Source organism: Punica granatum, chromosome 1 (genome assembly GCF_007655135.1).
Source record: "Punica granatum isolate Tunisia-2019 chromosome 1, ASM765513v2, whole genome shotgun sequence".
Taxonomy (NCBI): Eukaryota; Viridiplantae; Streptophyta; class Magnoliopsida; order Myrtales; family Lythraceae; genus Punica; species Punica granatum.
The window spans coordinates 22623307-22641092 of record NC_045127.1 but is presented as its reverse complement, the minus strand read 5'-3'; the positions used below and the strand labels follow the sequence as shown (position 1 = coordinate 22641092).

The following is a 17786-nucleotide window of genomic DNA, read 5'->3' as shown; positions in this document are numbered from 1 at the left end:
AAATATCTCGTCAAGTTAGTCGTAGTGTGTGACCCTGTAGGTTCCCAATTACGTTGATAGTAATATCGAAATCTCTATTTTAATATTACAAACAGTGAGTGGCATCTAGCAATGCATCACTGTTACTCAAGTAATCGGAAAGTCAATTTCTCGACGAACCTCGTGACCTATATTACCGTGTAATATAATCCATTGTCCTCTATATCTCTATTGAGCCCAAGGCATGGTCGATGACATCCTTGTATGGCTTAATATCTCTCTTTCTTGATTTACCGGGTAAGTCTATCAGAGCAAATGAGCTCGATATCATTATATCGACTCATTTGGGTATGCATACACTTTTAGACTTAACCACCAAGTGGCCGTGAGATATCGCTCCCGTTTCGTAGGAGGGACAAATCCTATCTTGGTCACTCACATTCTTTTCCATGCTTTGTGGCATACCCAATAACTATCTTTATAACCAACCAGTTACGGTGGCGTTTGACAGTATCAAAATATACGACATTACACGTAGGAATCCATGGTGACCTCAAGTCAAAGGACCATTACACTATAGTCACTTTGAGATATGCTAATGACAGTCACGTAACAACCCATGTAGCAATCTCATGGCGGGTCAGTCCAATACACATTACTCTTAATGTATACATGTGGTGTGATTTGATATCTCCATATCCATGACCTATGAGATTTGGTCATCAATCAACACTCACACTAGTCTAACCGTATTACCGTTGTCCTAATTAACGATAATACTTTGACTATGGACATTTAGGAATAATGTTCAGTAATTATAGGATCTCACAATCAAGTCACACTTGATGCCTATTGAACCTACTATTCCAAGGACATTATTGTGTAAAATCATATTTAGCGCAATCTACACAATAACAGATATGCCTCGTTTTATAATGAAATAGATATCATATTACAAAACTGATTATAGATTGCCTCTAGGGCATACACCAATTCCCAACAATCTCCCACTTGCACTAGAGCCAATCTGGCACATGTCTTATGCCAATAGATCTAGTGTGAGCCTCGTGCTTGCGCTGCACAAGAGGCTTCGTAAGTGGATCTGCGAGATTCTCATCTGTTGGTATTCTGCATATCTTCACATCTCCTCTGTCGATGATCTCGCGAATGAGATGGAAGCGCCTGAGTATATGTTTGGATCGCTGGTGAGACCTGGGTTCCTTAGCTTGCGCAATGGCTCCATTGTTGTCACAATAGAGATCCACTGGGTCTGCGATGCTAGGAACCACAACAAGTTCTGTCACGAACTTCTTGATCCAAACGGCCTCTTTTGCAGCGTTAGAGGCAGCAATATACTCGGCCTCTGTGGTAGAATCGGCTACTGTCTCCTGTTTGGAACTCTTCCAACTCACAGCACCTCCATTCAGGCAGAACACATACCCTGACTGCGATCTACTGTCGTCCTTATCGGTCTGGAAGCTAGCATCGGTGTAACCTCTTACAACGAGCTCTTCTTCGCCTCCATATACCAAAAACATCTCCTTAGTCCTTCGTAAGTACTTAAGGATGTTCTTTACTGCAATCCAGTGTCTTTCACCTGGATCTGATTGGTATCGACTCGTCATACTCAAAGCATACGAGACATCTGATCGAGTGCATAACATAGCATACATGATGGATCCAATAGCTGACGCATATGGAATCCTATTCATGCGGTCCCTCTTCTCTCGAGTAGAAGGACTCTGAGCCTTCGAAAGGCTTATGCCATGTAACATAGGCAGCGACCCTTTCTTAGAATCATGCATGCTAAAACGCCGAAGCACTTTATCTATGTATGCACTCTGACTTAGGCCAAGCAGTCTCCTGGATCTATCTCTATAGATCTTGATACCTAGCACATAGGTAGCTTCGCCTAAGTCCTTCATAGAGAAACACCTTCCCAACCAAGTCTTCACAGACTGTAAGGAAGGAATGTCATTTCCGATCAGAAGTATGTCGTCTACATACAACACCAAGAAGATCACTACGCTCCCACTAACCTTCTTGTAAACACAGGGTTCATCTTCATTCTTAATGAAACCAAACTCTTTGATTGCATCATCAAAACGAAGATTTCAGCTCCTGGAAGCTTGCTTCAGCCCATAAATAGACCGTTGTAGCTTACAAACCTTTCCGGCACTATGTGGATCGACAAAACCCTCAGGTTGTGTCATATACACATCCTCGAGGAGCTTCCCGTTCAGGAAAGCAGTTTTGACATCCATTTGCCAGATCTCATAATCATAATAAGCTGCAATTGCAAGCAAGATCCTTATGGATTTAAGCATAGCCACCGGGGAAAAAGTTTCGTCATAGTTAACACCATGAACTTGTTTGAAACCTTTTGCCACAAGTCGGCCCTTAAAGGTAATCACATTACCGTCCATATCAGTCTTCTTCTTGAAGACCCACTTACACCCAATGGGTTTTGCCCATTCAGGTGGATCAACCAAAGTCCATACTTGGTTAGTGTACATGGACTCCATCTCAGATCTCATGGCCTCCAGCCATTTCTCAGAGTCAGGGCCTATTACGGCTTCCGCATAGGTTGTAGGCTCATCATTATCTATGAGCAATACGTCATTGTCTTGAGTCACGAGAAATCCATATCTCTCGGGCTCATGACGTATCCTACTAGACCAACGAGGCTCCCGTGTCACCTGTGTAGAAGATTGTGCCACAACAACTTGTGGTACTTGTTCTGCAACATCGCCCGTCGATTGGTCAATGTCATTTTGTGGTAGAACTTCCCCAAGTTCTAATTTCCTCCCACTAGTTCCTTTGAAGAGAAACTCTTTCTCAAGGAATACCGCAGTTCGAGCGACAAACACTTTGCCCTCGATGGGATTATAGAAATAGTATCCTCGAGTTTCCTTAGGATACCCACAAAGTAACATTTGTCCGATTTAGGGCCAAGCTTATCCGAAGACAATCTCTTCACATAAGCTTCGCAACCCCATATTTTTAGAAAAGACATCTTGGGACGCTTCCCATACCACATCTCATATGGTGTCCTTTCAACTGATTTCGACGGAGCATTGTTTAATATGAGAGCAGCTGTCTGTAGAGCATATCCCCAGAAGGAGTCAGGTAAGTTTGCATGACTCATCAAAGATCGAACCATATCTAATAAAGTTCGATTCCTCCTCTCAGCTACACCATTCCACTGTGGTGTTCCAGGTGGAGTCAGTTGAGATAAAATCCCACACTGTTTAAGATAGTCAGCAAACTCATAGCTCAAATATTCACCTCCTCGATCTGATCGAAGAACTTTAATGCTCTTACCCAACTGATTCTCCACTTCATTCTTAAATTCTTTGAACTTTTCAAAGGATTCAGATTTGTGTTTCATCAAATACACATATCCAAATCTACTGAAATCATCAGTAAATGTAATGAAGTAGAGATACCCACCTCTAGCAAGCTTGTTCACTGGTCCACATACATCAGTATGTATGAGAGCCAGATGATCACTAGCTCGCTCACCTTTTCCGGTAAAAGGGGCCTTAGTCATTTTCCCCATTAAGCAAGGTTCGCATGTCTCGATCGATTCTAAATCAAACGAGTCCAGTAATCCATCCTTATGGAGTCTAGAGATGCGATTCTCGCTAATATGGCCTAAACGACAATGCCAGAGGTAAGTCGGGTTCGAATCATTAGATTTGAGCCGTTTGGTTTCCACATTATAAATAGGCGTATCTAGATCAAGAACATACAGACCATTACTTAAATGTGCACTGCCATAATATACACCATTCATGTACATAGAACAACACTTGTTCTTGATAGTGAAACAAAATCCCTTCTTGTCCAAACAAGAAACAGATATTATGTTTCTACTAATAGCAGGTACATAATAACAGTCGTTAAGATCTAATACTAGCCCAGTAGGCAAAACTAAGTGATAAGTCTCTACAGTTAATGTAGCAACTCTTGCTCCATTTCCAACTCGTAGGTCCACCTCGCCCTTTGCCAACGATCTACTGTTCTTTAGGTCCTGCATATTTCCACAAATATGAGCACCACACCCGGTATCTAATACCCAAGATGTAGAAGTAGTAGATACATTGATCTCTATAACATGGATACCTGAAGTAGAAGTCTCACTTCCCTTCTTCTTCTTCAACTCCTCTAGGTATACCTTACAATTCCGCTTCCAATGTCCAGTGTTGCCACAATGGAAGCAGTAATCATTCTTTGCCACCTTGGCTTTAGGCTTCAACGCACCCAAGTCATACTTGGATGCACCTTTAGCCCTCTGGCCTTTACTCTTGCCCTTGCCCTTTCTTTTGGTCCCCTGGACCATTAGAACAAACGTCCCCTTACTGATATCATGCTCAGCTGTTCTCAACATGTTAAGCAGTTCAGGCAATGGTTTATTGTAGTCATTCATATTATAGCTCATGATGAACTGACTATAACTGCTGGGCAGCGACTGTAGGACTAAATCTGTGGCCAACTCTTGACCTAGAGGAAATCCCAGTCTTCCCAGAGTCTCGACGTACCCAATCATCTTGAGTACATGAAGACCCACCGGGCTACCCTCAGTCAACCTTGCCTGAAAAAGTGCTTTAGAGATCTCGAATCTCTCATGTCGGGCCTGCTCTTGATAGAGCTGCCTGAGATGCACGATCATATCGTACGCCTTCATGTTCTCATGTTGCTTCTGAAGCTCCGAGTCCATGGTGACTAACATGAGACATCCGACGTTTACGGCATCATCATGATGCTTACTATAAGCATCTTTCTCAGCTTGGGGGGCATCGTCAGGTGGTGGCGCAAGAAGAGGTTGCTCTAAGACATATAGTTTCTTTTCTTGGGTGAGAACAATTCTCAAGTTTCGATACCAACCAAGGAAATTATTCCCTGACAGTTTGTCCTTATCAAGGACGGATCGCAAACAGAAAGTACTAGAAGTGCTCCCTTCCATGGTAACTACCATAGAAATATACAAAATAAGTATTATGACACATCAATATTTAATGAGGACTTTATAAATATTGCTCCCACTATTTATATCAAATCAATGACCCTCAACATTGATTCAGAGAATATCATTCTCATAGTAGCTCAAGATCCATATCTCACCAAGCTCTGAGTCAGCGAGGGCTGATTCACCCAGAACTGGCTATTTAGGTAGGGAACTCACTTTCCCAATTGCATCACATGCAACTCTTGATTAGTTGAGTGAATAATTCCTTATTCAAATCTATCTTATAGATCGATGCCCAACTACATGCCTCTGAACTCCTAATCCTATTAGGCTTGCTCAGTTAAGTCCGACCCACTGGTAAACACAACGTCTTACTAGGATAGATAAGGGCATCCTGCGAAGGCAAGGTCTACACACTCATCGATCTTGGTCTTGACGAGCGTTACACGGTGGAAGGATATGGACTTAATATTTTGAGGGATTTGATTAACATTTAATCGATCTCACCATACACTATTATGTAACAATTACATAATAGTCCAAACGCATAACTATTATACTAACACAACTAGGACATAGTCCATGTCTAACAGTCATGCACCGCAAATATCAAACATAATCATACCAGTACCAAGCATAAAATCATATTTTATGCTATTATCTACTCAGATTCTAACTAGCTAGGCTCTGATACCAATTGCTAGTTCCACGGGGCTAACGGAAGCGTAAAAAGGAACAGAAATTCAAAATTTCTTACCCGTGAAACTAATTCCAAGACCTACTAGAAGAGTAAGAGTAAATAAAAGCGTACCTGGAATATTTAAAGTTGTCGACCGAGCGTCCCACGCGTGACGCCTCTACTGGTATCCACACCGACTTTGTCGACGAGTTTTCGAGATCGGCGGTGCTAGCGACCAACACTCGAAAGAAACACCCCGATGCGACACCCGAAATTTATTAGACTAGTAGGATTAATTCAAATTGAACAATTCAACTTGAATTTCCTTACACTTATACACGTACACCCATATACATGTATATATATCTCTTATATCTAAACATGCATGCTGCCCCTTTTATAAGCAATATGGGGAAGACAAATTCAAAGCCCCACCGATGTGGGATTAAGGAGAATCAAGGCTCCAAGTGACATGTGTAAGTCTAGGTGACATCATTTAATTAGTCCATGTGTATAGCTAAGTGTTATCATACAATTGGCCCATGTTTCTTTCTATAATTGGCTGCAAGTGGTTCCATAAAAATAACCACTTAGCACACCATTAAATCTAATAAATCGGGTCTAATTAATCGGCAAATTTAATCTCATTAAATATCCGATTAATCGGTCGCACCATAAATCATCTAATCTTTATTAGACAATTTTGTTGTTTCAAAATATCTCGTCAAGTTAGTCGTAGTGTGTGACCCTGTAGGTTCCCAATTACGTTGATAGTAATATCGAAATCTCTATTTTAATATTACAAACAGTGAGCGGCATCTAGCAATGCATCACTGTTACTCAAGTAATCGGAAAGTCAATTTCTCGACGAACCTCGTGACCTATATTACCGTGTAATATAATCCATTGTCCTCTATATCTCTATTGAGCCCAAGGCATGGTCGATGACATACTTGTATGGCTTAATATCTCTCTTTCTTGATTTACCGGGTAAGTCTATCAGAGCAAATGAGCTCGATATCATTATATCGACTCATTTGGGTATACATACACTTTTAGACTTAATCACCAAGTGGCCGTGAGATATCGCTCCCGTTTCGTAGGAGGGACAAATCCTATCTTGGTCACTCACATTCTTTTCCATGCTTTGTGGCATACCCAATAACTATCTTTATAACCAACCAGTTACGGTGGCGTTTGACAGTATCAAAATATACGACATTACACGTAGGAATCCATGGTGACCTCAAGTCAAAGGACCATTACACTATAGTCACTTTGAGATATGCTAATGACAGTCACGTAACAACCCATGTAGCAATCTCATGGCGGGTCAGTCCAATACACATTACTCTTAATGTATACATGTGGTGTGATTTGATATCTCCATATCCATGACCTATGAGATTTGGTCATCAATCAACACTCACACTAGTCTAACCGTATTACCGTTGTCCTAATTAACGATAATACTTTGACTATGGACATTTAGGAATAATGTTCAGTAATTATAGGATCTCACAATCAAGTCACACTTGATGCCTATTGAACCTACTATTCCAAGGACATTATTGTGTAAAATCATATTTAGCGCAATCTACACAATAACAGATATGCCTCGTTTTATAATGAAATAGATATCATATTACAAAACTGATTATAGATTGCCTCTAGGGCATACACCAATTCCCAACAATTCATCCTCAAAGTCAAGCAGTGCAAGGACAGGGGTCGCGGTCATTGCGGTCTTCAGCGCATTAAAGGCTCATTCAGCTTTGATGCTTCACTCAAAACAACAATTCTTCAAGAGATTCGTTAGGGGTCGTTCAATCCCGCCATAACCCTTCACGAACTTACGGTAATAGCCCGTTAGTCCCAGAAACCCTCGTAATTCCATGACTGATTTTGGTGGAGGCCATGATCTCATGGCCTTAATTTTCCGATTGTCGACCCGCACGCCTCACCGTGAAATAAAGTGGCCAAGATACTCGACCTCTTCCTGCCCAAAGAAACATTTCGAAAGTTTAATTACGAATTGATTTTTACTCAGTACCTCAAGACCTTCCCATAAGTGCCTCATGTGCTCATCCCACACCGGACTATAGATTAGAATGTCGTCAAAGAAGACGAGCACGAACTTCCGCAAGTAGGGTCGAAAAATGTTGTTCATGGTAGCTTGAAACGTAGACGGCGCGTTGCACGACCTTAATGGCATCACCAAATATTCGTAGCGGCCGTTGTGAGTTCGGAAAGCGTTTTAACGACGTCATTAGGATGCACTCGAATCTGATGGTACCTGGCCCTCAGGTCTAGTTTTGTGAACCACGACGCCCCGTGAAGTTCGTCTAGCATGTCATCGATAGTGGGAATTGGGAATCGGTCCTTAATGGTAGCTTCATTGAGTGCCTGATAATCCGTGCAAAATCTCAAAGTATCGTCTTTCTTCTTGACTAGGAAGACCGGAGATGAGAATGGGCTCGTACTCGGTCGGATCAACGCGGTCTTCAACATCTCTTAGACTTGCCTCTCGATCTCATCCTTTTGAAAATGAGCATAGCGGTACGGGGCGACATTCACTGGCTTCCCACCAGTCGAATGCAATGGTCGAATTCAAGGGCAGGGGAAAAGCCCTTTGGTTTGGCCACCACCTCAGCAAACTCGGCCAGCAACTGAGCCACGTCCTCGGCTATCCGCTTTCCTGCTCCGCCCTCAGCTACTGTATTCACCCTTGCTTCGACAGCCATGAATAACTGCGCCCCCGACGTCACTTCTCGCACTACTGATCTGGCCTCCACTGCCCTCGTCCCCTCCGGAATCGCTCCCCTCAAAATGTGCCTCTTACCCTCCATCTTGAATTCCATCGTCATCTCTTTGTAATCTGTGAGTGTCGGGCCCAATTGTTCTAGCCACGGCACCCTAAGAACTACCTCTACTCCGATTACCGGCAAGGCATAAAGAGTCACCTTAAACTCAACCCCCTGGACCCCGAGGATTACTTATTCGTATTGCCGGTTACACACCAGCCGCTCGCCGTTGGCTACCCGCACCACAAAGGGCTGTTGCCTTGTCTCGGTTAACCTTAATCGCTCTGCCATCAGTAGGCCTATGAAGTTCAGGCTTGCATCGCTGTCCACAAGTACCTGGACCTTATGTTGCCCGATTCACCCACCAAACAGCATAGTCTTGTGGTTTACCTGCCCCGTCAATGCATGAATCGATATGCGCTCGGTTTCCTCCGTTAGTGGCTCCTCGACTGCCTTCCCCTCGTCCTCTTCGACAACCTCGATTACCATCGCCTTAATTCCACTGCACTTATGTCCAGGAATGAACTTCTCGTCACAATTAAAACATAAATTTTGCTCCCTACGCCGCTGCATCTCCTCTCATGTTAATTAGTGCATTTGTCTGAGATTAGCTCGTGGTAGAGGCTAGACAGCCTATGCGCTCGCTCCTCCAGTTGCGGTTTTGAAGCCGAACCTGGCTGAACCGCCACCTGCTCTCCATGCACGCTGTAGTTGCTCGTCCTTCCTCTTTGCGAGCTCGATAGCGGTTTGCAAATCCTTCGGCCTCTACATCTGTAGCTCTCTCGCAATCTCCTCTTTTAACCTGGCCATGAATGCACCGAGTAGCGCACTTGGGTGCCAATGAGGGAGAGTGTTCATTAGGCGCTCGAACTCCCCTAGGTACTCCCGAAATGCCCCTTTCTGTCGTAGCTTGTTCATAGCCTCATTGGCACTTCATATTCCGAAGACCCGAACCTTACCAGCAATCCCTTCTCGAACCGTCTCCACGACATTCTCTTTCGGCAGTTCACATGGTTGAACCATTGCCACCATTGATTCGCCTCTCCCTCCAGGTGGAATGTCGCCAGTCTCACATGTTCCTCCTTGTCTATATCTTGCGCCGCAAAGTACTGCCTTGCGCGGTCCAACCAAACGCGCGGATCCTCCTCTGAAAATCGTGGAAACTCCATCCTCCCGCACCTTAGCTTCTCCATCCTATGCCTAAACCTATAGCTCCAAATCGAGCCCTCTGCCTCAGAATCCGAGTCTCGGTCCTCAGCCTCTGATCCGTGACTCGTAGCCGCCGTTGATGACGATGAACTGCTCCCTCTGCGGCGGTGGCCTCCTGACCTCCCTGACCGACGCTGAGAGCCGGACTGCTGTGACGACACGACCACGACAAGCTAGTTGAGCCACCCCCTATCTCCCCCACAGATTGTTCGAGCCTTTCGAATTGTTCCCGATTCGTTGCCATCGTCGTTGCCGAGACCTTGATGCAATCTCCACCTCACTTTGAGCTGGGTCCCGATACGATCGTGACCTCGCTTTGATACCAATTAATGCAATCTCACGGTATCGAACGCTCTTGTCGATCAAGAGCAAGAAGGAAATACTAGTTTTTTTATTCCCTTTCCAACGATGTGCTAATCCCCAGTATATACTCGAAGGTTTAGCATGGTAACAGAAGATAACAAAGCACCCAAATCCTTGCGAGATCAAATCCTACCCGCAAGATCAACTGTCAATCCTAAATGATAGGAAATTATTACTAAAATAGAAAATAACTAAAAATACGAATAAAACGGATAAGTGCCTAGCTGGCGTATCGCGGGTTCGGACGGGCTCGGCGTTGACTCCTCTTGACCTCCGGTGTTGAGCTGGTCCCATCAGCTGATTGGCAAGTATATAAACTATAAAGACAATCTACTTTGAGGAATAGTTAGGCATTTTGCCGAGCATGAAGAGCACGGTGATAAGGAGAACTAATAACATAACAATAGTAACAAAATATTTTAAAGGCAAACTAAGCTTTGGCAGGAAGATATATGAATTGGAACAAATTAACAAACAACAAACATAAAGGATGCCACAAGAATGTAAAGAGGTTTAGGAGAAACAAATTAGAAATTCTAATGCGAAAGGACACAATTGATGGCTTTACATGACAAAGCACTTAATATAGCTTCGTATTTTTTTATTTTTTATTTTTTTTTATTATAGCAATAGGGATAGATATTGATAAACCAACTACCTAAGATTTCTCATCGAAAGAATGATTCAACAAGCGAAAGAAAAGTCGAGCCTTATCTTATGTTGACTGAAAAGAACCAAGCTGATTACTAAAGTCACTCGACAACTTGCTTTCTGAGAAGGCTTAGAACCAAATTGAGATGAAATTAACAAGTAGAAACGACACATAAAGTCCGATTATCAAATAATATATTAGCAAAACACGTAGACATATATATGTGTACATATACGTATATAGGTAAAAGTAAAGTGCATAGGCAAGATGTAAGAAGCAAAACAGTTGCGCCCTTACTTCCGAGTTCCGTAGTCTTCACAAGAAGACTATAGCCGCATCTACTCATGCTAACAACCGCCCAGCTGTGCAATCAAACAGGAGCAATGGGTGGTGGTGGATCTTATTCTTACTCTCCTAACTTTTGATTTGTTTCATTTATATGAAGAATTGCTTCGACAAAGTGTCCTCGTAGATTGATTCCCCTGAAGGAAAGGAAATCATAAAAGGTTTATTTTATTTTAAGGTTCTTTGGGCTCCATTAAAATTTTGAAGTTTGAACAATATGTGACTCGGGATTGCAAAATCCAAGAAAAAAATATATCGGTGGAAGTTCAGGATTACAAAAGCAGAATTCAATAAAGATTATATGGCTGAGGATCATTACATGATCTTGACAAAAGGGTTATGTAAAAAGATTTCACATGATTTTTAACCCCACATTTGCATTATTCATACTTCAGTCAAGAAAGAAAACAAAATTTTTTTGTGGTCGGGGTATGGCAAACCAAAATGAGAATGCTTCACTGATTTTATGTAAAAGCAGAATGCTCATTAACGTAGTTTTGGCATTTCGGCAAACATGTTGTGTGCGTGCAGTGGGATATTATGAGAGATCAACGTTGGGATGGGTACTTTAAGCACCCAATCTAACTGGCAGAGAGGCAAGACCAAAGATTATGTACGAAGAATGAGGAAAGGGGCATGTTATAGCATCAAAGTTCATCTAATAGCAACCAGTGATCGGCCGACGGAGTGATATATCAGTAGCACCCATCCTTCGAGTGAATTGCGCAATCGAGGCAATGTGATAAGCATAAACAGAGTATAAGTAGATGGCGGAGCACGAAGCTATAAGAAGTCGTAGGCAAAGTCGAAGGCGGGTAGAAATGAAGAGAGAGAGAGAGAGAGAGAGAGAGAGAGAGAGAGAGAGGCATGATACCTATATATATATATATATATATATATTCGGTGTAATTGCAATTAAAGTATTCTAGTAAGTTTTCTTATTGTGTCAAACAATTAGAGAAACGAATTTTTTTTCCTCGGGTCTTGTGAAACCATTTCTAATGAAACACCTTCCTGACTTCTAATTGTTTTAACAGAATTGCATGACATAAAATGCAATATCGTAGATGGCATAAGGCGTCGATTCGGAATTAAGAAGTCCTGAATTCGATCATTACTAGTGGTATTTATATATTCCTATACTTAAGTATACTTATATTTGTATTAGATCATTAGATCTTCCTTATGACCTAAAAGCAATTCAATATTGGAAAAGTTAAAATTTACGTCACCCCTTCATTACTAATCAGAGCATGAGTTTTTTGAATATCCCTTTTTTTTTTTAATTTCGTTTGATTTAGAGCACAAGTTGAATCTGTTCATCATATGATTCGATGGATATATCTTGGATCTATTTCGAATTAGTAGGTAGATTGTAATACTAATAATTTACATTTTCTTTTCATATATATTTTGTCGTTTAGATATTCGGGAAATAAAATGAATTCATTGCCGCATATTGTAATCGATAGTATATTCCATTTTGCATTGGAAACGAAGTCACAACTATATATCTATGAAACTTCATGTCGTCTTCTTGTTCCACTTTTTCCCCCTTAAATATCATTAAGGTTTTGTTACCAATGGAAAGAATTTACAGAAAGAATTGTTTGTATCATGTTATTAAGGGTACAGTAGAACCAAGGGTTATCCCAAGGCGATCACAAAATAAATACACCAAGTAAATTCCCGTTTGGATTCAAAGTTCCTGATTTTAACTTTAACTTTAACTTTAACTCAACACACTACACAACAAAAATACACATTTTCCAATTCAAAAATTTTAATTTTAACTTTAACTCAACACACTACACAACAAAAACACACGTTTCCCAAGTCAAATTTATAATCACATCTCATTTGTCCTTTTCACAATCAAAATCAAAGTAACTTTAACTCTGAATCCAATCGGCCCCTAACTGCCTTTAAATGCCTTGGATGATGACATTATCTGAAAATTTTCCCCCAAACAAGAAAAACAAAAAAAAGATCAAAGTCCGTAGTTTCAAAATGCGTTAGGTGATATACGGACTTGACCGTATGGAAAGATCAATATAAGTAAAGTAACTTTTGATGCCATATTTAATTTATAATTGCCAAATATAACCCTCAAGCCACATGAGGTACACATGAGGTAATCCAATATATATATATATATATAGCGTTGTTAACAGCCGCAAAACGACCAACGTGGACTGGTTCAAGTTGTTCAGTATTTGTTCCGATTAAATAAAGTTTCGGGCTCAGGTCCTTGTAGATGCAGAAAATTCACGCTTGGAGAGTTTTATCCCTTCGTGGGCTGACCCGGCTCAACTAGATTAGTCGAGTTCCAATTAGGTTTTCGGATATTAGGATTCGTACCAAAAAAAAGCCGCAAAACGGAAAAGAAAAAAAAAGCCAAATCTCCTAATACAATCAAAATTCTGCTTCTTGCCCCGAGCAATCATATTTCTGCTAGCCCTTTTCTTTCACCGAGTATAGTTTTAAAACATAGTTTTTTTTCTTTTCCAAAATGGTGCTATAAAATTTCCACTGGCCCAAAATGCTTATTGGACCAATGAAAATTTTACAGGTCCAATATTAAAATTGTTTTTTTTGATTAAATTTCACAAACCATCCTTATAATTTTACAATAGGACAATAGTAATTCTTTTTTGAAAATAAGACACTAACAACTTCTATTTTTGCTGATGGGAGGCTTGAAAATCCACTTCATGATCCTCATCGTGCTCATTGAAAAAACATGCATATTGCCTCGGTTACCTAGGTTTAGGTCAGCTTCCTCCCTCAAAAGCCTCTCGTCGGTGGACGTCTTGGAGGCTTAATTGAAGAAGTCGTGGAATCCTCGCCTTCGAACTTCTTCTTCAACTTGAACTCAGGCCCTTTGATGCATAATTGAAGGAATTGATCTTCTGGAAGGAAAGTTCTATACCTTTGCTTCGTAATCTTGAAACGAGTGACGTAATCCTTGACTCTCTCACTCGGTTCTTGAACAAACCTCGCCAAGCCAAACAATGTAAGGTTGAGTTTAATAGAATTGTGCATGGAATTTGGCCTTCATCTCTTGCCAATCTCTAACCGAATCATCCGGTCAAGGAATTACTAAATAAACGCAACTTTAAATAATCATTAGTAGCCACGACGTTGTATTGGCTCAAAAACCGAGCTATTTGTTCTTTGAAAGATGGCACATCCTCTCCCGAGAAGAATGGACTAAAGTCGAGCATCTTGATGCCTCTTGGGAACTCATGAACTCTGTCAATCCAATCGGGATATGGTTTCCGATAGAGTAGTCTATCAACACGTCGCAAGGTCGGCTCATATATCTCTTGAATCACTTGTTGGGGGTTATTCCAATTGATTAGAGGCTGTTGGACATTAAGAGGAGCCTGCCCTAGGGGTTGCCGAGCTGCAGGTTGAGCTGGTGGTAATGGTGCATGTTGAAGCAGAGCCTAAAGAATCGGAGGCTGAGCTGCAATGGGAGGTTGAGCTGCAACCGGGGGCTGAGCTTGTTGCAAGGGATGAGTTACTGCATAAGACACCGTATTCAGAGTGATTTGAGAAAAGTAAATCAACCTGTTTTGAGTAAAATAGGTGTAAGGATCGACTACTTGAGGTGCCATCGAGTATAGAGATTGTTGTGGGTAATCTCTCCATACCTTGATGTTGCATATACAATACGTTCGGCGCCGTGGGCTGAACTGTCGCTTGTGCCATTGAAATAAAATCGACATAGCCGGGGCATGGGAGTCAGTCGTGGTATAAGCTGAGACCGATGTTGCACAGTTAACCGGGTTCATTGTCCCGTGTGGCATGTATGAAGTGGATTACAGTGGACACATACCTGAAGACGAGTATTTCATGAGGCTGGAGGTTCTATGGTTTGAAGCCAAGGCAGGCTTAGAACCCTTGTTGATTGAGTTCGGCTCCTTGTTGATCTTCTCTTCGAGAGCTTTTCCTTAAGCAGCCTCTCGACCTTGATTCATGGCTAAAGCCATGCAGAAATTCTCTCCAATCTCTCGGAACATGAGCTTCATCCCGTCCTGAAAACTTTCGATCATGACACGCGTCCATTCAGGCATACGTGCATTAGTCTGCAACGGGGTTGTCAGCACCAAGATGAGGTTGTTTCTTCTCTTCAAGTGAGCATTATTCTTCCTCCTCTTGAAGTAAATGCCTTGCTTCTTCTTCGCGGAAACATTTATCTTCCTCTTCATGACCTAAAGCCGCTTACTAACGAGTCACCATCTTAATAACTTTAACACTTCTTCAATAGAACGGTGGTCCCACCGAGCATGCCAAAAAGATGTTCACGTCAAAATCGCACGACTACCCAATTTGCAACACGTGGGAGATCCAAGTGTACAAAGAAGCGGTTCCAAGATACGAGACATGCCACTAGCCGGCCTGACCAACTCAAAGCGTGTACCACGACCTAGATGTCTGGGGGATTGATCCACAGCTAGGTTTAACTTCAAGTAATAGTTCGCACGTCAGACGATAACATGGCTCAGAGATTTAGCCATTTTAGTTCTTCGTCAATTTTCTACGCACAAGCACGAACACGAGTGAAGGAAGTCCACCCGATGGGAGTGAACCCAACCCTTCGATAATCTTCGGCAAGTGATGCCGAAGGAAGGTGAAATCTTCATCTTGTAAACCTAGGAGCCCCAAGGACGAATTTTTTTGGATCCACAGAGAATCGATTGAGGGATAGACAAACGGGAATTTAAAAGTGCGAGAAAATAAGGTGCGAGAAATGAAAGTGCGGGTAAGGTAAAGTGCGGTAAAATAAAGTGCGATAAACGAAAGATAGAATGAAAAGTACGGGTTTTATTGATCGATGTACGGAGAATTACAATGAACTCGAAGACGCATATATATAGGCGTTACAATGAAATCCTAGAGAATCTCTCTAAATGGATATCCCTATAATATCGAAATCGAGATATTATTCAAATAGGAAATAACTAACTAGCTTACCTAAATTGCCTAAAAGATAAAATATCAAGCCATATCGAAGAAATATCCAACTTATTTGACTTCCTAAAATCAAAGATAAGGCTAGATAACACGAGAATATCGCGTGCTTGCTCTCCAAGAATAATATTCGGCTACCAAAGAAATATTGCCCACCGCCCACTAATCAAAAGTCACGTCCATACATCCATATATTCACCATGATAGATTTCCATCATGAGCTCTTCAAGTATGGGCTTAATCCAAATGGGCTCTTGGGCCTAATCTTCAAGAATTGGAACTCCAAATTGATTCAATCCACATAATTACGGCCTATCTCTTCAAACCCGAATCAATGCATATTTTCAAAGCCTGGGAAAATTATTACAGGATATATCACGAATATATTGCCAAGATTAGTGGAGATATGTTGTATCATATGTAATTATAGCTAGCCTTATTAGTCACACGTCTATTAGGCAATAGATATATCTTTCCTCTTTTCCTTGGTAAACCAGCAATATATATACATGATCAGAGTACTGAAAGAATTTAAGCTTCCAGTTTGACAAACTATTATGGTATCAGATCACTGCAGTTTTGGGTTCGAGTTATACCTTGTCTAGACTTGTTGTTGTCGTTTGCGAGTATTGGTAGGGATGGAGAAAGGTGAAGAATCATTGGTCAGTCATCTGTTTTTGCTGTTAATCCATCAGATTATACTGGAGTGAGTTTAATCAATTGCAAATTGAATGGCTCGAATTACCTTGCACGGTCCAGAGCCATGATGACAGCCTTGACCACCAAGAACAAGGTTGGAATGGTGGATGGATCGGTGCCAAGACCACCAGAGGGCGACCCCAACCGGGCACAGTGGTATATGTTTAATGCCTTGGTAATATCGTGGATATTTAATACGCTGGATCCTGAGTTTCAATCCAATGTGGCCTCTGCAACGGTGGCACAGACTTTGTAGGAGGATCTCCGTGAAAGGTACTCGCAGCGGAACGAGACAACAATATATCAGTTACAGGCCGAGATAGGAAGATTGAAACAGGAAGGCATATGGGTTCCAAAATACTATTCACGACTGAACACTCTTTAGGATGAGCTAGACAATTACCTGGAGATACCGACGTGCACGTGCTCGGCAGCCAGTAGGTATACGGCATAGAGAGAGTGAGAGAAGACCCATCAATTTCTGATGGGATTGGGGTCCGAATTCAACACGATGAGGTCCCAATTTCTGATACTAAGCCACGAGCCTGCCCACTCTCTGAACAAGGTGCTTGCAATGATCCTGCATGAAGAGAGGCAAAATTTGATGGCTTTATCTCATGAAAATACCGCACTGGATGGAGCAGTGTTCTTGAGCAGAGTGGCAGGGACGGAAAAAAAATTTCAAGGGGGCAACAATCGGACTTACGGAGGACATAGAGGAAGCATAGGAGGAACAAATGGGATTGGGACCAAGATGTGCTACCACTGTGGTCGTCTTGGCCACATCAGGAGCTCCTGCTGGCTGCTACACGACTACCTGGCGAACTGGGAGTTGAAGGCAACGGAGGAGAAAGGAAAATTAGGGTTTTTAGGGAGAAGGGCGAGAAGGGCCACAGGGGGAGCACAAAACTAATTCGGTGGGCTGCAGCGTGGAGGTGGCCTGGGCCCGAACAAATTCGGTGGGCTGCAGGCCCATCAGGCCCATTTAGGGCAGTCAAGTCTGGGTTCGAATCAGATTAGTGGGCTGCAGGCCCATTAGGTGCAGTTAGGATAGCCTAGTAACAGCGGGCTGAATAGAGTCTCCCGTCTTTTAGACTCGACATT

At 42.0% G+C, this 17786-nt stretch overlaps 1 long non-coding RNA gene across 2 annotated transcripts; it reads right to left on the bottom strand.

Moving 5' to 3' along the window:
* Positions 1 to 15816: 15816 nt before the first annotated feature.
* On the bottom strand, positions 15817 to 17549 carry LOC116192794. Of its 2 annotated transcripts, XR_004154150.1 has the most exons (5): positions 17389 to 17549; positions 17086 to 17262; positions 16729 to 16944; positions 16580 to 16654; positions 15817 to 16334 (listed from the first exon to the last, which is right to left on the bottom strand). It is a non-coding gene; the product is annotated as an uncharacterized LOC116192794 (long non-coding RNA). The 2 variants fall into 2 exon arrangements; XR_004154149.1 differs by having other exon boundaries at positions 16729 to 17262.
* Between the last annotated feature and the right edge of the window lie 237 nt (positions 17550 to 17786).